The sequence below is a fragment of the Cupressus sempervirens genome, chromosome 8 (genome assembly GCF_028749045.1).
Source record: "Cupressus sempervirens isolate cs-2001-9-10 chromosome 8, ASM2874904v1, whole genome shotgun sequence".
In the NCBI taxonomy this organism is placed as follows: domain Eukaryota; kingdom Viridiplantae; phylum Streptophyta; class Pinopsida; order Cupressales; family Cupressaceae; genus Cupressus; species Cupressus sempervirens.
In genome coordinates, this window is record NC_143125.1 from 539,143,190 (window position 1) to 539,169,663 (window position 26,474).

General features: G+C 37.1%; 1 protein-coding gene across 1 annotated transcript in view; it reads right to left on the reverse strand.

The window, feature by feature from the left end:
* Positions 1–26,474, reverse strand: part of IIL1 (isopropyl malate isomerase large subunit 1) — a 156,312-nt gene that overhangs the window by 13,568 nt on the left and 116,270 nt on the right. The gene's annotated exons all lie outside the window — the stretch shown is intronic.

Genomic DNA, 26,474 nt, shown 5'->3' on the forward strand with positions numbered 1-26,474 from the left:
AATCTTTGAGAAATCAGAAAATTCCACAATATAGGGTGGTTCGAGCTGGTCAATTCTCTCATCAAGGCAAATGGTTAACCAAGGAACAAATTGTAGCACATTTCCGTCATCTGTTGCAGAAGATTGATGCAATGGGGTCCATTGCCTCTCAAGGGGGGAGGAATAGTCCAGATTATATAGAAGGTCAAATGTTTGAAAGTATTTTTTTCATATTTTTTAAAAGTTTTTTCTATCTTTTTATTTGGCCTTTTCGAAGGTCTTCTGCTAAGAATTTCAAGCCGAAACTTTCATCGGTCCCTAAAACTAGGCAGCCGTAGGCTCTCTGTTTTAGGGACTGAAATTAGATTTTTAGTTATTCTTTCCAACAGTGTAAGCAGTTTCGAAATCCGAGCTCTAGGTCAAAAGTTATGACCTTGACAAGTTGGGCTAATTAAACACCTAGTTTTGAATAGTTTTAGTTTAATTTTGTTGTTTTTTTATTATAGCCACATAAACATTTCAAATTCATAGCTATGGTGACTATTGATATTCCATCATTGTATATATTCTTTCAATTTCAATTAATAAGATGGCTTTTGGTTTGCATACAACTCTTTTGAGTTTTGCAAGATTTTCCAGAACTTGAACATTGGTATAGCAAGTATTTTGATTCACCAAATATCGTGTTTGCAGCCCACTTCTTAATTTCAGATCATAGCACTTGCGGTTGCCATTACATGCCAAGGAAGAGGTGTGCTTGTGAATTATAAGCTGAAGGCATTTACTATTCCCAAGTAATCGTTCATTCCCACTTTACCTGCATATGACTGTCTGAATGAAATGTATTTACAGCAGTTTGTAAGAAGTGCTGATTATAAAAATTATAAAAAGACTTTTCATCAATTCCTGTCATTGATCCCTTATCAGACTGATATATTAAATAAACATTGAAGTAAATATAATGTGCCAAATTCGAACTGTTAAGTCATTTGTCTTTATAACTCTTTGACAAATTGTCACTGAACAGAATCGAGAATCTGAAGACAAACTTCATTGGAAACAATTGGTAAGCAAATTTACAGATAAGCGCATTATCACATACATTAATTTTCTGAATCCTCAAAATTTCAGTTATTTCAAAAAATTACTAGTAATTCCTAAGCCTGCTTAAGTAAGGGGTAAATGTAGTGTTGAAAATTATACTACGCTATCTAATGCATTTATTTTGGTGTCCAAATATCTTTAGTGTACTTTTAGTGATATCTTTAGCCTTTTACCAATTGTCAAGATCCCAAGCAGCTTAACAATTTTCGAACGTTACCAGTTCGGGTCTGGGGATGTGTGGGGGTACGCGCACCCAGTATGTGGGTATGTGAGAAAAAAAAAATTATACACACACATACAAAAGAAAAATATACAGGATCATAAAACTAAATCATTTCATAGTATGATACTTGATCATTGATCAATGCCAAATGCCAAAGATAAATATTAACTGTCAATTGACAACTGAAAATTTTCAAATAAGCCATATCAATGATATCATATATGTCTATATTCACAATTCCAGTGAAAATCGTTACAATTAGTAAATTACAAAATGTAGTTCATGAAATATGATTCAATGTTCATCAATCATCGAAGGCAACAAGAATAACTAAGTATCCACAGACACACCTGTAGAAGGTGCGCACCGAAACAGGTTCGGGGCCTGCGGTTACAAACCTGGTAACTTAGATTTTTTCATTTCTATATTTGTACATTCTACTGAAATTCTTTAAGGCCCCTGACATCAGAATACTACAATTGTGGTAGTGATATATTCACAACCACGACCACAGTAATTTTTGCAGGATTTCAACTATTGTAAAATGATCAAAGTTCAATTGTATGACATTTTTTTCTTCGTACAAATCTCATTTGCAATAACTCTAGATTCAGTAAGCTTCTCTTCTAGCAATCAAGACTTTTCTAAAAGCTTGAGCAGTAATGTGTTAAAATGATTTACTGGATTCTAAATATTGCAGCATAAATCCATGAACCTCTCCTCTTAAACTATTGTTTCCTTTCTTTCAATATCATTCTTGTATATTTTGCCTCCATTTCCCTTTATGCCTTTGTCACTTTAGTTGATCTCATTATTGATTACTCTCATGTAATTCCTTTTTTATTCCTACAACTCCCTTTTAACTGCCACACTAGTAGCTCCTAAAAAATCCAAACTTCTAGCCTTACACCATAGCCCCTTAGCATCTTGGTTCCTGCCATAAACCTTTTGCTTCGACACACAAGGCACTCATCACACCTAAGAAACTACATCACCGTATCCCTGTATGAAATCCCATGGATCCCAGTCCAATTCGAACTAGGTTTGGATCTAGGTTTGAGACCGAATGCCATTCATTGCGGAGAGGTCCGGCCCACACATTGTGAATTCTACCCTACCAAACTCAAGCAAATTGGGAGTTATTTTGGGATCTGTAGCAGATCCCAACCTGAATTTGACATTTTATTTTTATTTTTAATTTGTTTTGCCTAAAAAGGTCAAATCAATCCCCCAACCCTGATTTTGACCACCAAAAACATTAAAAAGGTAGGAACCCGTTTCAGTTATACAATTGTGAACAAAAAATAAAACTATTTGTCTCCTTTGATGAACTTTCTTTTGTGCTTGCCATAGCTCAAGGAGAGTTGAAGATTGATGGTTGCATGTTCTAAGCTGCTCTGTATGCAATTTGCACGTGTTGAAAACTTCTCAATGACAAGTTGAAATAGAACCCGACTCTCCCTTATGGAAACATGTGGAAATAGTACAACTACCAAGTGCAGTGTGTTACAGTTGGATTTGTAGTCGTTGCAAAGAAAAATATTAAAAGTCATATAGTTAGGCGAAAGAACATTAGTGCTTTATCCTCAAAAAGGCATCAAGTATTAAGGTCATCTTGTAGAGGAGATAGTGCTAAAATATATTAAAGAGCAAGCAAAACTAGACAAAGTAGTTGGGTAAATAGCTACAGGTTATCATCCCATGGAAAATTCTAAGAAAGGATTGAAAGCCTCTCCCTCAATTTGCAATCCTAGACCTATAGATGGCCATCTATTCTTACCTATACCTCAAGAACAACCACTGTAGCAAAAGAAAGTGTAATGTCCCCTTTTTCTGGGACATTATAATTTTGTGTTGTCAGCTCACTTCACCTAGTTTTCGAGGGTGAAAAGGTTCTTTACGGGGTTCGACATTTCCAGTTTCAGACCCATCAGAGTAGTTTTGGCAGGTTGTCCAGATACTTACTATTTTTAGTAAGTAAACAGAGCACAATATTTTCGGTACCTCAATGTTGGTTTGGAAGCGTCTCGTCGAGAGCTTTCCAACGAGCTATTGCACATGATTATCTGAGTTCATTTGATCGGCTATTTTAATGCCTGATGATTATATGGTTTACTGACTAAGTGACTATTAAAGCTCATTTAACTTGTCACTTTATTTAAAAACGTACTATGTTCACTTAAGTGACTAAAGGACAAAAAAGGTGCTTTATCCCACATTGCTTAAAAGGGCGTGCATTACATCGAAAAAAATGATAAAGGTACAACAGACTCCACATGGGATGTAATGAAGATATAATATTTAAAACAAATATTAATCTGGAAGCTGGAAACAGTTGCTGGTTATTTTTTCGAGGACGCAAACCCTTGAAGAAGCATTTGAACGTTGGACGCAAACCTAGCCTTCTTACAGGTTTTATCTGCATTGCCAATCTGACTATTATTTCTATTTATAAGATTGGATTTTATGGATTGTTGCGTGTTATTGTATTGCTGATGTATAATACAGTAACGTTGTTTGGCAACTATTTGTGTTAATTGTTGGTTCATATATGAACTTCTAAATATTGGAGGAATAAATGAACTATCATGAGTTTTCTTGTATTCAAATCTACTGGTTATAAATCAATTACAGTTCTAGAATTTATATCAAATATTGGTTTACTGTTCAGTTTTAAATATGCAAGTTTTATATCAAGGGTTTTTAGTAAACTATCCGGAAAGGGATATTTTAGTGGTATCAGAGCCAAGAATCCTGCCATCCTGTGGAATCACGCAACACAAGAATTTTATGAACTTAATATCCGGAATACTGGTTGCTTAATTGTGACTGAGTTATCTCAAGGATGAAAACCCTTGGGAGATAGAAGTTGGACGTAGCCCTAGTCTTCTCATTTGAAGTTTAAACTTGTGTTATCAGAAGTTGATTACAGACATCAGATGAATGGTAAAATCTCAATCTCATCAGTATGTTCAGTTGGACATTTTTCCTCATATATAAGCTACAGTTAGTGTCCAGTAGCTGGAAGTGTTTCAGCTGAAAATCTTGATGTTGGGCCTAATAAGGCAAATACAGTGGATTGTTCATGATATTGGAGTTGGACGCTCACGGTAGTAGAAGGTAGTAATAGCAGCATAAGGAGGGATTTCCAGTCGGGTCAAGACAGTCACAGTTTGGATTGTGCGAGCTACTTGGGTCGGTTTCACCTTGTGCAGGTCGGAAGTAATTTCGTGGGTCCATCTCTCATATTCGGGCCAGTTGCTTGCACGTGAAAGGGCATGGAACAAACTGTATGAATCGCGTCGGGTAGCGACTTCAATACTAGGAATGGTCACTGCATACTGCAAGCAATTAGTGTCAAGGAACGGCCACGTGATAGAGCTTAGCAGTTCCTCAACTCGGCACTAGCTAGTTTAAGGAGGACATATAATGAGTTGGGTCTATAATTCCTACCTTCCTGCACATAGTCTCAGTCTCAGAATCGGGGTTCTACAGTCTTACTGCAGTTTGTGTGGAGTGTTCGAACTGTGATTAATGTGCTTAGAACCAACGTGAATAACATCAAACTGTGATTTTGGAAGGAAACTGTGAGTTCCATGGGATTTGTAGAAGCTGCGGCCAGTGATCAATCTCTCCTCCACAGGTTGAGTTTGAGGTTTTTCCCATCGCACGTGAGCTACATGAGATTATAGAGGGAGTCGGCCAATTGGGACGGTTGCCATAGAGGGTGTCCGGCTGAGTGTGTGAAGCGTCCATCAGCCTCAACAGTGACACTCTCCCACGTAACAGTCTATTCTTCTCACATCTCCTTTGCTTTATTTTACTGAATATTACTATCATGGGAGCACAGTCCTCTTGTTTGCTATGTAAGGTTTAGACCCACGATTTATGTCAAAGGCATGGACCTAGTATTTCGAGTTTAAAATTCAATATAATCCTGTGTGGTTGCATTTTTCCTATTATAAATCCATTGTTATTTATCAGTAAGAAATCGTATGAAGAGTATAATATGTATAATGTGGGGGAATGATGATTTTGTGCCAACTGTTTGACAATATAACTTGTAGTCAGGGTTGGATTTATTATTCAAAATAGCAGTATTTACATACAGTGGTGACAAATCTTATTCCGGTTATCTAAGGACTGTTTGACAAAAAGAAAAAAATCCATCTCATCTATACAATCAGCCTTTTGATCGTAAATTCAAATTCATATTTTGAGTGGGTAGTCAGCTAAGAGACATGTACAGATTTCATCCCAACACGGTAGGAGAAACGAATGATTCCAGGCAGATTGCATACTCCCCACGGTTTGAGACCATATTGTGGCCGGCTGCAAGTTAGACAGAAATCAAGAAGGTTGGCTGAGTTGTATGCGTGGAGTAGACCAAAGGTTTCAACAGCATTTTCCTTGCACAGGTCTGTGTACTCTTATAACTCTCTTGCATTATTTTAACATGTCAACGTGAGGGGGGGGTTTGTTATATGGGTCTGAGCAAGGCATGTAATTCTAAGAACCTATGATTTCACGGCAACTGTTTTTCATAATACCTCAAAGCTCAGATTTAACTAATTAATCAGAACTAGCTGAGACTATTACAGAATTTGTTACTTTTGTCAGCAGGTGTGAGGCTGGAAAAAGAGCCCAGTTAAAGATCATTAGCCAGCCATATTACCTTGGCATTTTTTTTTGCTTTGCAAGCCATACAAACATCAGAGAATGTACACCAAGTAGTTGACCAAATTCCTACAGCAAACATTTAAACTCATGTTCAAGTTAGACAGAACTGGGAAGTTTATTACAGTGAACTAAACATTGAATCAGTTAGTTACTCATGTTTACTTCAAATACACAGAAGCAATGGGACCAAAATATGGAGAAGCTTAAACAAAGTTTGAAAAGGTTGGAAGAAAATCAGAAAAGGATGAATGAATTGATTTCAAACCCTGCAAAAATAGACAAAGTGGCACGATGTATGGTTTCCATTATTAAGAGGACTACATCATAGAGCGAAGAGAAAGAGGAACAAGAGGTCTCTGTGGTATCTAGAAGCCTCTATGATGAATTCCCAGCAATTAGTGACCATCATACAGCTGACCTTATGGAGAGCAAAAATCAGACCTTAGAAAACAAATCAGAAAATTCATTTGATGACAATGAATCCCAAGATCATGATGTGGATGGACACGCAATCACCTTGGAAGTGGAAGTACGTGAAGATACTGTTATATCAGCAGCTTCTACCTCACCAGTTGAGCCATCCTATGAGGTGCATGGCAACAGAACCCTGGATATTGAGGAGTGCTTAGATGATAGCATACACAATGCTGCTTATCGTATGGTGAGTGACATTGATTCAGCCTCATATCACAATGCGGATGACAAATCGGAAGATTTGTGTGGAAATGTTTCATCACAAGGGGATCATCATTTAGCAAGCCAATTGAAGGTTAATGACATGATGGTTGCCACAACCATTAAGCATTTTGATGTTGCTCATCAAATGTTGGTCACCTATGGTTGGAGTACTGCTTTGACAAATGAGCATGGTGATAGTGTTTTATCCCTTGCAGAGATACATGCACTCTGAGAAGCAATTGGAATGATGAAACAAAATTACCTACAACTACTTGCAGATAGAGATTTTCTTCTCGAGTGGGATCGCATTTGTTATGTTGCATTGCAAGGAAACGAGAAGAAGGTTGATAAGCTCACTCATGAGCTTGAGGTGACTATGGACTCTTTGCAGAGTGCCTAGTTGGCCCTTCAAGAGTCACAATTATAGATTGAGAAGCTTACAGAGGAGTTGAGTTTGGCACAGTCTCCACCAACTGCAGCTATAGTACAGTTACGTTCAGAGGCAGTTGACAAGAATTTTATATCCATGGGTTGTAGTAGGGATGTGGTTACATCTATCACAGATATTTCAGCTGGGATGAGTACCTTGGTGGAGAATAGTAGAGAACCACTAGTTGTATCGAGTTCTCCTGAGGTTAGTGCCATGACAGTTAATACAAGATAATTTATTGGTAGCTCTTGTGTCACAATGGTGGATTCTCCTAAGAGTTGTGTGGTAGTACATGACGCTACTCCGTCATTCAGACAGGGCATTCGCAAAGTGTTATCCACTTGGGAGTATAGCTCTCATGTTGATTTGTTTCCATCTCCTGGAAGCAAATCTGTCACTTCATTCCATGCAGCTGATTTTGGATGTCGGCTTGTTGATTTTCAGAGTCAGAGGGATCAGCTGCTTGATTCAAGTGTTTTTAGTAATGAGCCATTGACAGATGTTGGGGTATTTTACCGCGAATACACAATGAGTTCATCATTTTTCTTTTGACCCACGCACGAAGGACTTGATGATGCATCGGTGTGGATTGGTTCCAGAATTATACCATCCTTTGTGGGATGGGTATTCCCCATCTTCGTAAAATGGGATTAGCAACTGCAAGCATCCAACTCGGCTGTTTGTGGGGGATTACTTGCAAGAAAAGTTGTCAGTTATACATCATGCTGATATGTATCCAACATGGTTTGCTACTTCTATGTCACAAAGTTCTCTTATGGGTACATGGTTACAGGACGACTATGGTGTCAGTTGGCATGATGGTTTGGCTTGTTATCACATCCATGGTAGTTTAGCAGGAGCTGTAGAGAGATGTTGTGTTATAGACGCTACCAGGTATTTTTATCTCTATATGGTGAATGGATGTGGGGTTCGATTGTTTTGGGATCTAAGTGGCGACAGGTTTGACACGATGTATTGGTTGATCAGGAATCCAAGTGTTAATAGTATCTTACATCTGGTGGATTATGTTGTGTTGTTACACAATTACAGGACTATGCTCTGTGTGTTTCAGCCTTCTGACACATCAGAGTTCCAGAGATTAGGATTACTCCGTTTCCACCAGGGTGATATAGCGGTGGAGTCAGATTGGTCGGATCTGCCATTGTCATCGGTACGGATATTGCCGAAGTGGTACAATGGTACAGTGGTGCAGATATTACAGGAGTTGGTCAGTGGTATCTCAGACAGCGAACGAGTTCTCACTTGGGATCCAGGGGGAGCATCGTTATGTATTGCCTTTTATTGGGGAGCTAGGAGGAGAGTTTGGGTGTTATCATCTTGTGGTGGATATTGGTATATTGTCGAGCTCCCATCTTCACTTGATAGTAGAGACTCACAAGGTCACTTATGGAGTGAGACATTCATTCTGACTAAGGGTATTGGTACACAAAGCAACAGCATATGGCAGTTGGTGTCCCTTAATGGTGAGTCTTGGGATCTTGGCATTCGATTTTGGTGAGCCGGGTTACATCGGTTGAAGAGTAGAATCTCATTTTCAAGGCGAATATGGGATCTTGGCATTTGATTTCTGCAAGTATGAGTGGATTGCTTAAGGGCAAGCAATCTTTGAGAAGAGAGGCTTTGTAATGTCCCCTTTTTCTGGGACATTATAATTCTGTGTTGCCGGCTCACTTCGCCTAGGTTTCGAGGGTGAAAAGGTTCTTTACAAGGTTCAATTCAAGATTTGGCCTAGACATTTCTAGTTTCAGACCCATCAGAGCAGTTTTGGCAGGTTGTCTGGATACTTACTATTTTTAGTAAGTAAACAGAGCACAGTATTTTTGGTACCTCAGTGTTGGTTTGGAAGCGTCTCGCTGAGAGCTTTCCAACGAGCTATTGCACGTGACTATCTGAGTTCATTTGGTCAGCTATTTTAATGCCTGATGATTATATGGTTTACTGACTAAGTGACTATTAAAGCTCATTTAACTTGTCACTATATTTAAAAAGGTACTATGTTCACTTAAGTGACTAAAGGACAAAAAAGGTGCTTTATCCCACGTTGCTTAAAAGAGTGTGCATCACATTGGGAAAAAGTGATAAAGGTACAACAGACTCCACATGGGATGTAATGAAGATATAATATTTAAAACAAATATTAATCTGGGAGTTGGAAATAGTTGTTGGTTATTTCTTCGAAGACGCAAACCCTTGAAGAAGCATTTGAAGGTTGGACACAAACTTAGCCTTCTTACAGGTTTTATCTACATTGCCAATCTGACTGTTATTTCTGTTTATAAGATTGGATTTTCTAGATTGTTGTGTGTTATTGTATTCCTGATGTGTAATACAGTAACATTGTTTGGCAACTATTTGTGTTAATTGCTGGTTCATATATGAACTTCTGAATATTGGAGGAATAAACGAATTATCCTGAGTTTTCTTGTATTCAAATCTACTGGTTATAAATCGATTACAGTTCTGGGATTTATATCAAATATTGGTTTACTATTCGGTTTTAAATCTGCAAGTTTTATATCAAGGGTTTTTAGTAGAATATCTGGAAAGGGATATTTCAGAAAGCAAAGGGGCCCTTGGAAACAACATTTCACAATGCACGTAGAGAGATTGTTGTAAACAACATAGTTAGATGTATCTATGTTAATGGATTGCCATTTACTGTTGTTCGCTCAGCATAATGGCACAAAATGGTAAGATTGATTAATGACGCTCTAAAGGGGTTCAAAGGCCCGAGTTATGAGGTGTGTACTTCCTTATTGGATAGATAGGTGAAGCATGTTTGAAGATGCCCAGAGGCCCATCAAGAATTCATGGATTGAAACAAGGATGTTCATTGTATTTGACAAATGGAAAGATGCAAGAAATCACCCTTTGATCAATGTTACTGCAATGTCCCTCGAAGGGGCAATGTTTTTGAAAGCAATGGATTGTGAAGGGTGTGTGAAGGACACTCCATTTATTACCAAGCTATTAAGGAACTTGGCCCTCAAAATGTTCATTCAAGTTGCAATAAGCAATGCCCAAAACTGTAGGCCTGCTAGGTTATTCACACATTTTTTGCACACCTTTTCTTGTCCATTCCCTCAACCTACTACTACAAAAATTGGCAAAAAAGTTGAATGAATCAAACAGGTGTATGTTGATGCCAATGAGATCCAAACATTCATCACCAATCACCATATTAATATTAATGTAATTAATATTTTTAAAGAAATAAGAGAAAATGGATACTATAATATTGAATATTTAATTATTCTATGATTCATATATAAGGAAAAGATTTTCATATCTGAAGGCTTGATGTCATTATTTTATTATGTTTTTTATATGCTCAAGGGTTTACATGTATCTATGCATGGAATCTTATATGAGCGTAAATAAGGACAACCAAACTTTAGAAAACAAATTGATTGTTTGTAAAAACTGAACTTGTATTATAACTGGTTGCTTGATGTATTTTCATTGCATCATTTTATGATGCCTGTTTAGGAGGTAAGTTGTCTTTAGAAATGCGAACCAAAGGCTTGGGAATTATTCTTGTTGGTGTTTATATGTAATTTTTTGTGTGCACTCATGTTGTGGTTGTGGCCTTATATGACTTTATCCTTCTACTTTGAGTTTGTTTTTTGGAAGTTCATAATTGTTATTGTGTCACGATTGGTTCATGTGTGGTTTTGTGGTGCATCTATGAGGGGTGTTACGTGTCTTGATTATTATGTTATTTGACCATAAAGGGTGTTGATTGTTTTTGTGTTGAGATTCTACTTGGTCGCCTAGCTTCTTCTATTGTAGTTGTTTTGTTTGAATGATGGTATCTTTTCATTATTATGTTTTACTCCATGTTTGGAGAGAGATTTTATTGATGCTTTAATGCTCATTGGTCTTGTGATATGATAGACATGTATATTTGGCATTTGATATATATATATATATATATATATATATATATATATATATATATATATATATATATATATATATATATATATATATCGAGATGTCCATTATGGGGTGAATGGTCTAGATCTGTATAGGATGATATGTTATTTATTATGCTCTAGCATTTGTTTTGGTGATTTTCATGACTTGATGATTTATGAGAAGTCTTTTGTGGTTTTGGTTATGTCATTTCTTGGTTTCTCTATTGGGTGCATTAGGGTAGGTTATCTAACTGTATAGAGAGAGGGCCTTAAAGTGGATGCCAAGGTAACTCATTGTAAGTTAATAAGTGATAACATAACACACTAAATTGGGTTTTAAATGAATTAATAAAATAATTGTGTTCCTCGCCTATGCCTTAAGCGCTAGTACAGACTAGGATGGGAGTGGCAAAGACGCTTTCTACCTAAGAGGAGTTCACTATAGCATAGTTAGTAACCTTGTATGTATGAGAGGTTATTGATGTTGCATAGAATCAATAGGGGGATGAGGTCTAGACAGATTGTTAGGGTGACTCTAGAGTTGACTCATGTGATGACACTTTCCTCCCATGCATATTAGATTTCCTACATGTGTTGGTTGCCTCTAGGATCACCTTTGTTGTATGTGTAGTAGCACTTGAGATAAAGAGATTTCAAGATTCCTTGCCTAGGTTTGTATTGTTATTTATTTTGTGGTTTGCTATCCGAACGAGACCTAGTGTTATCTCCTCAGCACGGTGGGAGTTGACTTTTGGGTTCCACGTGGTCAAGTGATACTGATTCTATTACCATTTGAGATTCCAACAGACTTGTACCAATGTTGGATGATCCTTGTAGCAGTTGTACTTTCTTGTTCGTCATTGTTGGATACTTGCTCTTATCTCGCTTATGTTGTATATTGTATCATGTATCAGTACCAGTTGTGGTTCTTATGGGATATTGTAATGTATATTGTACTTGGATTTCTATTACATATACTACAACATGTGCAATGGATGTCATTTCATTATTGTTACCAAATAGAATCAATTGTATCTATGTATTCTCTTATGTGATAATGTACTTGATATTCATCTATGGATCTGAGACATTGTACTGATGATTAATCTAAATAAGTATGTGATTCTACATTATCATTATGGAATCCTTGAGAAATGTAATTTGTGTTTGAATTGCATTTATGTGTATGTAATGTATTTCATTGTATTGCTTCCACATTGTTGCCATTGTTGTTATGTAAACTTTTAAAGGTAAGAAATATTTAGTAGACTTAGTATCATGTTTAGGTTAAATTCTCTTCGGTTCCCTAGCAGGGCATTACAATATGTCACAATGCATATTAAGACAATCCTAGAAATTGGATTTGTAGGTAAGTTAAATTAGTCAAATAATTTATATTAAACTAATTAAATTTTTAATTTCATTTCCTTTTTTTCTTTTTTTTTTTTGACTTTGAAATAGGTTGTTGAAACCCATTTTGTCTCCAACACACCTTGAGACACCTTGTGAAGATGAGACATTATCTACAATAGTAATCATCCCTAATTGGTGCATATGGAGGCAATCTAGCACTACAAGGGCAGAAACATTAGGGAAATGATACTAGATGCCTCTTGGTGTGATTGTAACAAGTACCTCCTAAAAACCACTAAGCCAACAATGAATATGATCCAATATATTGACATGGATAGGCCTTGTTTAGGCAAGGTGTATGATGGAATTGACATAATAATTAAGGAAATGAAAGTAATCATAAATTAAAAAGAGCAAGATCTCAAAGAAACATTCCCTAAGGAGCTACAAAAAATCATGCTGAAAAAATGGAACAAAATGACTACTCCATTGCATCTCCTTTCCTTTACATTGAGTCTCAAGTCCTATAGTTAGCAGCTCCTTACAGCCACAAGAGTAGCCCCTTATAAAGATCTTGAAGTTTCTCAAGGATACAAGGCAGCCCTTCACAGATTATTTCATCCAGACATACAGCCCATTGTGAGGAGTGAACTCATGAGTTTTGCAATCACAAATGATAGCGGTCTTGAAGTGCTTTGGGATAAGCGTAGTGTTGATAATCATAAATGGTGCTACTTCCATGGAGGATAATATTAACACCTACAACTCCATAAAATTCTTGTCAATGAGCTTATATTGGAAAACCTTATAACTTTTAACTCTCTAAATTCAAAATTCAATAAATTGATAGGTTGTTAGTTCATCCTCATCTAAGAGAGATTATCGACATAATAAAGCCAAATAGACTATACTCCAAGGAGGTAAAGAACTTGATCTTTGTGCATTCCAAATTGTGGCTTCTTACACACAAAGAAAATACCTACAAACAAGGTGGAACAAAGGAGTAGGCTAATGATCCAAAGCATGTTGAGTTGGAAGATTCAATTTCCCGCCTTGGTGCACTTGAAGTGGTTGACGAACATGAGCTACCTAGTGATCATAAGGCTGAATGCTAGTATCACTACCAATGCTTGTGCCACCAACACTATTTGTGGTTCCTTTAATTTAACACAGCATATTGATATGGAGGATGATATTTTTCATGTGCCATATGATAGTTGAGCAGTGATGGTTGATTGTTAACAGTTTGTTGGCTAAACATTTTGTAAGTCACTGTGAGCACAACATACAAAATTATGACTTCAGGAAATGTTTCATGAGATTTCTCTCTCCTCTTAGCAATAGAGGAGGCTCCCTTCCTACTGTATATGCTTTCAACTGAGACCTAACTGAAATTAACAAAGGGCAATTCTTAATCAATTTCTTGTACTCTAGGAATGATTCAAACACAACAACAACTCTTCAACTTAGCAAAAGGTATCTATTTCTACGATAATACCGGTAGCTCAGGGGTTGACATAAGAACAATTTCAAAGACAACAATTTACTTTTATATTTTGTGGAATAAGTAGAGGAACCCAAAGTCTCATGTGATTATCCTGAATTAGGATTCAATTAGAATAACTAGTAAGGCACAAAGTCTCTTACTAGATACTCTCCAACTTAATGAAAACACTTACAACTGAAGCTCAAAGTCTTCAACTCCAAGTAATTACAACCACTATCAACTATAACAATTTTACCTCCTGCAACATAAAGTCGTGAAAAGCTCAACTTGAACTATAACTTTGAATGCAAGATGCAGCTCAAAGTCTGCAAAATTGAATTCAAATCCCTCTTGAATGAGGCACCAAAACTCAAAATCAACTCAAGAAAACGTCGTCACGTAACAATTTGAATTGGCACAAAGTCTCAATACATTCTACCTCATTTATTGAAAGCAATCTGATTTACATCCAAGTACAAAGTCTTAGACTGCACATACAAACTAGCAGAGTTTTCTTGCACTGCCAAGAGATGAAAATTACAATGAGCACCCTCCTTATTTAGAGGTGAGGAGCAAAGAAAAAGGTGGAGAAAGAAGGAGAAACCCTTAACTATCTTTGACTTATTCAGGATTACAAAGTCTAATGCATTTGTAATCTGATTACATGTTATAGCTTTGCATGTGATACTATCATATGCAATTACAACTTGTTACCTAATTACATGTAATTTGTTAACAAAACTACACCTATTTATAAAGCATGTGAAAATGACTGAGTGTATCACAAGATACAACTTCTACTAAATCATACTTTGTATGATCTTCATGTTGCTACAAAATACTCTATGTTTGAAATGTTCCAGTTTGGTGAAAGCATCGCGAACTGGAATACAAATTTGCATCCTTGATTATTCTATATGGATAGCATCAACAAATCACCTACTTGAAAAAAGTCTTGAAAACTTTCTATGCTTTCAACCATTTTTACTTTCTCACCTCCTTGCACAAGCATGAATAAACAAGTGGGCATATTTTCATCTTGTAAGTGGGGTTTTCAAGTCTCATTAGAAGTTATTTCAAAAAGTACTTGTAACCTATAAATGGGTTTTTGAAGTCTATTTATACTTTTAGAAAGAGTCAACAAGTGCTTGGAAAACACTTGAAGGTGGGCATTTTATGCAAGATGAGCCTACAAATAAGGTTTTTTATTCCGACCACATATGAAGGAAAAACAAATACCTGGGCCTTTCTTTGTGGGAAGAACTTGCTTCTCTTCTTGTGTCATTTTGAGAAGAACTTATATTGTTGTGAGAACAACACAATCAAAATTCTAAAGCCAAAAATCCTCTTTCGAATCACCAACCGTGTAGAAATATTGCTCAAGAACATAATAGCAAGACTGCTAAAACATGAAACTTGCACCAATTGAAACCAAAGCTGCTGCTCTAGATCCGGATAAAGATCTTTCAACTTGCAACTCTTTATAGATGTTTTTAGATTAATACAGGCCAAAATGAATTAGAAGTCTCCTCCATTAATACAACAGATCACAGGATTTTGGTAACATATATCATGTCATCGTGGAGACTTTAACCAAAAACGTTGTGTTGATAGTTTGCAAAGCACAACCAAATTGCCTCAATTGGATAATAACGGGTTTTCCATATGCATTTGCATGTTAAAAACAAGTCTTCAATCCCAGCATTTAAGCAGCGATGAGGTTTTAAGAGAGCAATTACATGTTAAAAACAAGTTTTAAAACACCCTACAGCCAACCATGGGTTTTTGATTATGTAGTGCATGTCACAAGTTTTAAAAACATGTAATATACATAAAAAATGCCACTCAAGTAATGACGGATTTTAATATATAAGAAACATGTTTTAAAGTTATAACAAAAGCAATGGACGTACTTTTCAAAAGCCTTTGCAAGTCATTAATCATAAAATGGGCTTTCTAATATGCATTGCAAGTAAAAATCGCCATCATATGTAATGATGAACTTTTTAAAAGCATTTGCAAGTGATCTGAAATATGTAACGACTTTTAACTCTTTAAAGTTAATGACATGATTTTTCATTCCATACGCAAGTCAAAAAAGAATATAAACTCCTACCTTGTAAGTGAACTCAAAAAGTCCACCAATAACTATAAGTTTAGAAACATCTCTTTGTTTAAAAATGGGTTTCTCATGTGCATTTACACACATTTAACCTTTTCAAAGATAAAGCATGTAATGAGGTTTAAAAATCCCACCACACATTAAAATCTTTAAGTTCACATATTTCCTTGCAAATATGTATGGTAGAGTTTTAAATCCAGATCGCATGTAAATGATAACCAAGATGTCATGTAATAACTGACAAAAAAGTCCATTTATGCAAGATTTTAATCAAGGAATGAAGATATGCAGTCAAGCTTAAAACCCCACCTGCAAAGTCCTTAGTTCCTCAATAACTCTTCATATACACCTCTGATTGAGGCCTAAGATAGCTCAAAACAAGAGGTATCGAAAATGTCACAATCTTAGGGTGAAAACAAAACCAAAATCAAACAAAACAACTAAGTAAATTCCTTGGAGAGTTTATCATAAGAAAATTTTATGTAGGGTTCCCCCATTTTTGCGTATACGAAATTGAGGACAACACAGTTGACATCACTTTTTTTGAACTAAAACATTAATACATATTATATATGGTGATGTATTTTTCCATGTTACTTGACTATTATCATGTTGGTGTATTATGAACTTAATTACTGCCGCATAGATGTATATGTGTTTATTTTTTATTTTTTATATGCCTTTGTACAGATGAACCCAAACTCTTCCCAAAAAATGACTCTAACTTGGAACCAAAACTAGATCTTGATCGTGAAGCACAAGTGGCAACTTAGCTTAGGAGATCTGTAGATTACACATAATCTCTTAAGTTTTCATTTCTTTAATCTTATAGTAGTCTAGCACAATTTTACCCTAGCTATCGACACTCTCCCATTCTTCTACAAACTATATAGAGGGTTGAAATAGACAAAATAAGGCTCTGACTAAGGAAGATTCCCAAACAATCACCAACTTTTTTCATTTCAAAAATATGCAAGCTCTGGCATAACATTTCTTTGTAGGAATAGCAGATCAGAAATCTACAATAACAGATACAACTTGGAGACAACCCTTTGCTTGTCAGTGTAGAGGTTGCCAGTGCACTGCGCGAATCTTGACTACAAAAGGGGACATTTGAAGGCACCAAGTCCTTTTTCACTATGATTCTCAATGTTTGTCTAAACTATGGATTGTTTGTTTTGATATTTTCGGATTTTTATTCAAAAAAATCGGAGTTTTTAATATAAAAAGCTGATGCAAATATAAATATACAAATTGAAAGCAGGAAGGAATAATAACATGCAACCTCATAAGATAAGTATTTCATTTATTTGAAACACTTGAATACACATGCATAACCGAGAATGAAATGGTTGGTCTTTTACACTTGAACTCAGTTGGGATGCATGCAGATCAAAAAGGATTCAAGGGGGCTGGAAGGCGTTATATTCTCTACAAAACAAGTGTGGGAACGCAAAACTATGGGATTGGACGACCATGAAAACTTTTTTTGGTCTGCTGGTCACTCCAGTTATTCTATATGGATGTGAAGTTTGGGGTGGCAATATGTCCGAACAAAAATGGCGACAGGTAGAAAGAATTCAAAAACACTTCATCACATGCAATCTTAAAGCAAAGACCACAATGCCCTATGAGATCTTATTGGCTAACGTGGGTTCCTTTCCGTTAGAAGCCGCAGCAATGGTCCGGATGTAAAGCTGTTTATAGAAAACCCAAGGTCTGGGAAACCATCGTTGGCCCAAGATAGTTATAGATGAACAACTTGTTAGGTGAAAAAGCACATGGATGAAACAAAATGACAAGTGGATGCGAAAATGGGATATCAATATCCATACTTGCCCAAATAGTCTTAAAGAAATAAAGAAGCTTGTCATGAAAAAATTTCATAATATCTTATGGACAAGGCAAATGGGGTGGAAAAAATCTTATTACATTAAAGAATTTAATTCCACTTCTAGTCACGATGAAAAGACGTATATAAGAGCGCCTATTAATTGGAGAGCAAAAATGTTGATAGCACATCTCAAAACTAGTTCACACTGGCTGCGATGTGAAACTGGTAGATGGCAAGTTCCAAAAGAAGAGTGGGCAGACAGAACATGTTTATTCCGTAATATGGGAGTGGTAGAGATGGAGCAACACTTTGTCAAAAATTGCTTGGCATATAGTGACATCAAATCTGGTTATACAAAGATATTACAGAACAAGGACTTGAACTACCTATTCGAGGAGGATCAAGTGAAGAGAACGGCGGCTCTGATTATCAAACTTCAGCAACGGAGAGACAAGTTAACCAAAACTCTGCAATTAGATTAGTTTCGCTCCTACCATAGGGGGGTGATCGTGTGGGTCCCACAGGCTACTTTAGCCTGATGGACGTCAGTAAAAGCTATCATATCATCATATCACTTCAGGAGGCAAAAAGCAACTGCTATAGGGTTTGATTCTCGTCAAATTGAAATATAATTCCTCCAAAAATGATGCCAATGTCTTCTAAATGATCCCACAGCCTTTCTAAGAATTTCTTGAAAATTATTTAGCCTTTCTCGACCAAACATTGTCCTCAAACCCTAGACGCCTTGTTGCTGTAATAAATGACTGCTAGAAAGCAGCTGTACTGCCTGGAAATGAATTCCAACAATCACCAATATGCAGTCATCCAAACATTTAGCTGAAACCTGCTAGCTGATTAATGTTACTCTGAAATCTCTTCTTCTAATTTGTGCATTCTTGACCTCTAAATGAAGCTAACAGATAAGCAATCTTCAGCTGATATCTCACAACCTCAGAAAGGTGATACAATTAAGAAGCTACGCTCTCCAATGCCCAACAATCTCTGAAATCTAGAGAAACCCTTGTTCCTTCATCCAAAGCCAAGCTCAAGAAATCATTTTTTTATCAGCTGCCAGGAATGAATTCAATTTTCTCTTTGGAAGCCTTTATAATTCCTCAGTTTCCCCCAAAAGCATTTTAATAACAATAAAATGTTATTTCATTAAAACTTAGGGAAAACATTTAATATTTCATTAAATTTCCATTCCATAATTAATTCCTCAAATGGCCCCTTTTAATGATGACTTGACCCTCACAAAGTTAAGTTATAACTTTATAGTAAGCTTTTTTTATAATTTAATATCATTTTGGCCACTTAAATATTAATAACTCCCCAAATACTTATTATTTCACTCTGTTGTTTGAATTGGGAGCCGACATTGCCAATCCCCATGTAACCAAGTGCTCTACTAATAATAGAAAGGGTCCTTCTCAATCAACCCAAGACTTGCTATAAATAGCAATTATGACAAATGGGGCCATAAAATCATATAAATGCCAAATCTACAATCATTGAGCTCTGAAGAAGACAAATATTTCATCTACTTGCCAAGTCTCTGAAGCAAAATGACTCTATCCGATTCGATTAGCCTACGAAGGTCAAATGATAGGCTAATCCTTCTGAACTAATGTCTCTAATTAGGAGGAGACATCACATGACATCACGGTAAAAGTTTCCTTTTTGTTCTAGTCTACATTTTTTGTAATGTCTCCTTCTTTGGGACATTAGTAGTCAATTAAATAATTTATAAGTTGTCAAATTATATCAAATGTAACAACAACTTAATTTAACAACTTAATAAAGTATTAAAATGACTGGTAAGTGTACTGAAAAATTAATAAAGCCATTTTATTATTATTACCCTGATTTCAAATTAAAAGATGGGGATAATAAAAAGACAATAAAAGGAATATCAAGATATAGGCAGAGGGAAAACGAAGAGTCATGGGGATGTGTTATTAAAGAACATTAAGGGACTCATTTTGAATAGGTTCTATAATTTTATTTTATTTTGGAAAAGCTATCAAAGCTCCTTGTTTCAGTTTCAAGAGTCTAAGGACAAAAACCATCAAGTTTTCTTTGTAGAATGGACGGAAACCCAATTTATAACTTGGATTGCTTCGCCTTCGCAATACAATTTGCTGCTAGGCAAATTGGTGAAGTCTCCCTTGCCACGTACCCTGGGGACACGTCCTTGGCAAGAATGAATAGGCTCTGTAATTTTATTTTATTTTGGAAAAGCTACCAAAGCTCCTTGTTTCAGTTTCAAGAGTCTAAGGACAAAACCATCAAGTTTTCTTTGTAGAACAGACGGAAACCCAATTTATAACTTGGATTGCTTCACCTTCGCAATAGAGTTTGCCGCTAGGAAAATTGGTGAAGTCTCCCTTGCCATGTACCTTGGGGACACGTCCTTAGCAAGAAACCTCAGGGTCCGAGATGAGGACGTCCTCGAGACGGGGGAACAGGTATGGGTCATCCCCCCACCATCCCCAAATTGCCATGAAAACAAGGGGACGTTCCTAGTATGCGGGGACTCCTAGGAAAAAACAAGGGGATGGTAAGTCATCCCCGATACGGAAAGGGGACATCCAAACGTCCCCCAACCATACCACAGACAGTCAGTCGTCCCCTATTTATTTCATGCAAAAATAAATTTAAAAAGTCAACCAAAAAACATAAAAAATAATGCTTCCTATTTCAACGCCCGAGTGGGCCCCACCCCTCCAAATGCCCTAAAAGGTTAAAAGAAACCACATTTTGATTGTTTTGTCATTTGCTTAATTTTGCTAGTGAAGTTGGAGTGTGTTGCAGCTGGTTGGGGTTTTCATTTTGCAAGAAGAGGAGGTGATTTTTTTGCTTCCAAGAGCTTGAGCAAGGGTTTAAGCTTCCATTTTGTGCACCAAGTATGATACTCTTTATGCTTCCATTTTCCATTTTTTAAATAGATTTGCAACTTGAAAAGTCCGATTTTAAAATAAAACAATCATTGTTTCAACTCATATTTCCATTGCATATTTAAATCTCAAAACAAAGCATAATAAGCAACAGTGGCAGTACTAGTAGTAGTGGTGTTACAGGTGATGTTGCTAGTAATGGGACTAGAAAAAGAGTTGAACCTAAATTTGATTTGTTTAAATGCCCTTCCACCATAAATTTTTTTGCAAAGGGTATTTTCAATAGGAAAGGACCTCTTCTCCAATATCACACCTAGGCCAAAAGATAAAAAGAATTCAGAAGGGACTAGGGTATGGGATTGTCATGTTTGTCTTGATGATTTTAGGGGCAATTCACACTTTTTAGGTGTTGCTTGCCATGGAGTCAAAGTTTGTCCTAACTTGACAGATGAACAGAGATTAGAATGTCAAAGATTGCACTTAGAAGTTGAAATGGACGGGCAAAATTGGGCAGTGACATCACCATCTATTTCGTCGTAGTCATCTAGGCATATGTCATCCGCCATTGGTACTAGTGGCAGCCCTACTGAGTCTAGCAGGAAGACAAAGATGAGTAGTGGTGAGAAGGGCTCGGTGGAAAGTGTGTTTAATGCACAAGCAAAGGAAAAGTGTGAGGCAACCATTGGTAGATTCTTTGTTGCTAATGGTATGCCATATCATGCAGCCCGTTCCACTTATTTTAAACAAATGGTGAATGATATATTGAATATGAACCCCTCATTTGTACCCCCTAGTAAGCATAAGCTACGAACCACCATCCTAGATGAAGAGTACTCAAGGGTTGTTTTGTTGTTTGAGGATATGAAATGCACTTGTGTTAGAACAGGATGCTCTATTGTGATGGATGGGTGGACCGATCTTGGAGATCGGCCACTCATCAATATCATTGTCACATTCACTATTGGCTCTTATTTTTTGAAAGTCATAGATTGCTCGAGAAAGCAGAAGGATGCAGGATTTCAGTTCACCATTTTGAGAGATGTCATAGAGGAGGTCGAGTCGGCTAGTATAGTACAAGTTATCACAGATTCTGCACCTGTGTGCAAATCAGTCAGTTTGATGATAAAGGGTGCTTACAGGCATATCTTTTGGACCCTTTGTTGTGTTCATGCATTGAACAATGCATTGAAGGACATAGGGAAGATTAAATGGGTGAAACAGGCGGTGTTAGAAGCTAGAGAAGTGCAAATGTTTATATGTAACCATCACACTTCACTTGTTCTATTCAGGTCCTTCTCTAAGGAGTTCCTCAAACCAGCCAAGATAAGGTATGTCAATTTTAATTATAGTTTACTTTTCGTTTGTTTTAAGTTTATTTTTATTTATAATTGTTACAAACTAACATGTAATGTTTTTTATCATTAATGTTTTAACTTTATTTTAATTTATAATTATCTCAATAGGTATTGCACATATTTCATCTTGATGAAGAGGATGATTGAGGTGTATGAGCCTATTCAATTGATTGTGGTGAATCCAGAGTGGAGACAATGGTCCAATTCTAAGTCCTTTGAAGGAAAAGAAGTGAAGCAAAGGATCCTTGATGAGAGTTGGTGGTCAACTAACAGTCTTAAAAAATTCAAAATTCTAATTCTGATTTTAATTTTTGTTTGCATCTTGCAGATATATTTTCTCTATCATAGCACCTATTGTAGATGTCATTAGATATGTTGATATTGACGCTCCTAGTTTGGGAGAGATATATGAGACTATTGACAGCATGTTGGGGAAGATAAAGAGAATTGTTGCAGAAAAGGATCCTACATTGGGGTTTTATGAAGAGCATATTAGGCCTATTGTGACGAGGAGGTGGAACATGATCAATACCCCACTTCATATGGCAGTCTTTGCTCTAAATCACAAATGGTATGCATAGTTGGGTGGAAGGGGCCTCCCATGTGATGATCCCAAGGTATTGGATGGTTTCACAAGAGCCATTGATAAGAGATGTATTCAGCTCAAGAGGCCTCTACTCTTAGTGTACAATTCCTTGACTTCGCCAACCTTCGTGGCCCAAACTTGGGTAAGCCACAAGCAAGGTTGGTAGAGCAGTTTTGGCACAGAAAGATTCTATTGGATGGTGGACCTGGCATAGGAGAGATACGCATGAGTTAAAAACACTTGTGATTCACCTCTTTGCACAAGTTGTTAGTTCCTTAGCTACAAAGAGGAATTGGTCCACATAATCGTTTACCCACTCCATCAAGAGGAACAAACTTACCTCTAAAAGGGCGGAGAAGCTAGTGGCAGCGCATCATGCTCTTCTACTTGCGGATCGGTAGACTCCAAAGTCTAGGCACCATATTTGCAAGGGGATGTTGATCTTGAGGATGTGACCCAGATAGATGAGGATGACACAACACCAGGATTGGTTGGGGCTCCATTAGATGAGATTACGCTTCCTGTAGAGGATATTATGAAGTAACTGAAAAATATTTGCTTGTTATTAGCAGAGACCAAGAGGTTATTATATACAAAAGAATAGAATGTTGTTTCCTTAGGAAATCATCGTAAAGAATAGAAACATTCTATTCTAGCTGCAAGAAAGCTAAAAAAGCTACAGCTAACTAAATACATACAATAGATTAGCATTAACTAATAATAGATGATTATCTATTATCGTAATACCCTTCCTTAATAGTTAATCTATCTTCAACACCAAGTTGTCCTCTGAATTTGACAAACTTATCAGGACCAAGAGGCTTGGTGAGAATGTTTGCAGTCTGATCTATGATAGGAACATATTGCAAATCTATTGTCCCATCTTCAACCAACTCCCGTATGTAGTGACAATGAACATCTACATGCTTGGTTCATTCATGGAAGACTAGATTTCGGGCTAACTTGATAATAGCTTCGTTATCAACAAAAAGAGTAGTCATTCCTACTCGTGACATCTGCATATCCCCAAGTATCTGACGAAGCCAAACAACTTTACATCATGCCTTAACAGTCCCTCTATAGAGGAGAGAGAAACTGTTTGTTGCCTCTTACTGGTCCATGTGACTGCACCGGATCCCAAACTAAACACATATCCAGAAGTTGACTTTTTATCGTCAACAGAGCCTGCCCAATCTGAATTTGTGAACTCACTAAGTCTAGGAGTAGAACTTCAAGAGTACAGAAGTCCATAATTCGAAATGCCCTTCACATAACAAAGCACATGCTTTGTTGTGATCCAATGATCAGCTTTAGGAGCTATCATAAAGCAGGAGATGTAGCTTACTGCGAAGATGATGTCAGGCCTAGTAGCAGAGAGATAGATGAGGCTGCCTACTAGTTGCCTGTATGTAGTATCATCAACAAGAGGAGAATCAAACTTTGCAAATAACTTGAGACCTTTCTCCATAGGTGTAGATGCAGGCTTGCAATCCTGCATACAGAATTTGTCTAACAAAGCCTTGGCATATTTGGACTAAGAGATGAATACACCAGAACATTGTTGCCAAACCACAACCCCTAGGCAATAATGCATGAGCCCAAGGTCAGTCATATCAAAAGGTTGGCATAAATTTTGTTTAATTTCTTGAATCAAAGATGTCGAACTGCTAGTGATGATCAAATCATCCACATAAATAACTAGAAGGATGATGTCATGGTCAGTAGTCTTAATGTACAAATTCAAGTCTGAAGAACTCCTCAGGAAGCCTTGACCACTAAGGCACTTATCAATTTTTACGTACCATGCCCGAGGGGCTTGCTTCAAGCCATAAAGAGCTTTTACCAATTTGAGAACCTGATAGTCTTTACCAACAACCTTGAAACCAGGAAATTCTGTCATGTAGACTTCTTCATGGAGATAACCATTCAGGAGAGCACTCTTGACATCCATCTGATGAACCTTCTAGCCAAACTATGCTACCATGCCTACGACTAATTTGATGGTGCTCATCTTTGCAGTAGGAGAAAAGGTCTCCTTATAATCAATGCCCTGACACTGAGAAAAGCCCTTCACAACTAAACAAGCTTTATACTTATCCAAAGTACCATCATATTTGTATTTGATTTTGTAAAACCATCTGCAACCAATGGGTTTCTCCCCTGGTGGAAAATCAAAAAGAACCCAGGTGTTATTCTTCAACAAGCTCTCGTGTTCAGATGTCATGGCTTGTTCCCACTCTAGAATTCTTTTAGCCACGGAATATGTTTGAGGTCCAAACACACTATGAATGTTGGCCATCAGAGCAAAGTTAATAGACACTGTAGGTTTACTCTTTTTCCGAGCAATTCTCCCATCAATGAGCTCATCATCACGAAGATCAGCAAGTGTCTTAGCCCACCACTTAGGTTGGAAAGGAGAACAAACAACATTAGTATCAAGAGATGCTTGGTGATCAGGTTCCTCATCAGAAGAATCTAGATCAAACTCAGGTAAAGCATCGACAAATTGAGTTGATCCTAAATGAGATGTTAAAGGTGTCTAGACAAGGATCATTGGTATAATTGGAGTTGCAGGAGCTACTAGAGCTGTCCCATCAAATGGACCTAATGGAAGCCTAACTCCCAAATCATGGGCCATGAAATGTCCTCGCTGCTCATCAAAGACGACATCACAACTGTTGATGAGACAAGATGTCTCAACATCGATCAAGCGGTAGGCTTCGTGAAGACTAATGTATCCAACAAGCATGAGTTTCTTACTCTTGGCATCCAACTTGGTGTGTAACGCATCAGGGATCCAAACAAAAGCAAGGGAGCCAAAAACCTTCAAGTGACTAATTTTGGGCTTGGGACTTGACCAAGCCTCTTCTGGAGGTTTACCTTTGACCGCTACTGTGGGTGACCGATTTAAAAGATAAACTGTTGTGTTGACTACTTCTGCCCAAAACTTCTTCGGAACATGTCTATGTCCGAGCCATCTCCATAATTATCTTGTTTCGACATTCAACTACACTGCTCTATTGTGGTGTGTGGTGTGTGGGGTGTGGTTAACTGGTGTCTGATGCCACGACTATCCAAGAAGCTAGAGAAAACATTAGAGCAAAATTCCCCCCATTGTCTGATCTAAGAGTAATCATAGATTTCTCAGACTCTTTTTCAACTAAAGGTTTAAACTTCTCAAATACAAGAAATGCATCTGATTTCTTTTTAAGGAAATACACCCACATTTTTCTATTGAAATCATCAACAAACAACAGAAAATACCTAGACACAAGAACAAAAGGAGTGGCCATAGGGCCACAGATATCGGCATGAACAGGCTGAAGAACTTGAGAAGCTCGCCATGAATTGCCACTGGTGAAAGTTGTGCGATGTTGCTCCCTAGCCTGCCATGCATCACAAACTCCAACCTGTTGATTTTGAATCTCTGGCAATCCAAGAACAAGCTTATCCCGAGCAAGTTGTGAGAGATAATGCACATTTAAGTGCCCATATCGTTGATGCCAAAGTGTGCTAACAGAAAATCTGTAAGTCTGAAAAGACCATGATCCTCAAGACCCACTGCAACAATAGACTAAGTCACCTGATTAGTGATGTTGTACTGATGTGAACTGAAGGTGACATCCAAGTGTGAGAATGTCATAGTAACTGACTGACTAAGAGTAGATTTAGTTTCGTCCCTGGAACATAATACACATCGAGGAAAACAAGATTCCTCCCAACAAACTTAATCTTCCATGAAATACCTAAACATTAAAAGTTTGGAAATTGAAAAAAAATTACAAACAGGAATAGGACACATTTTT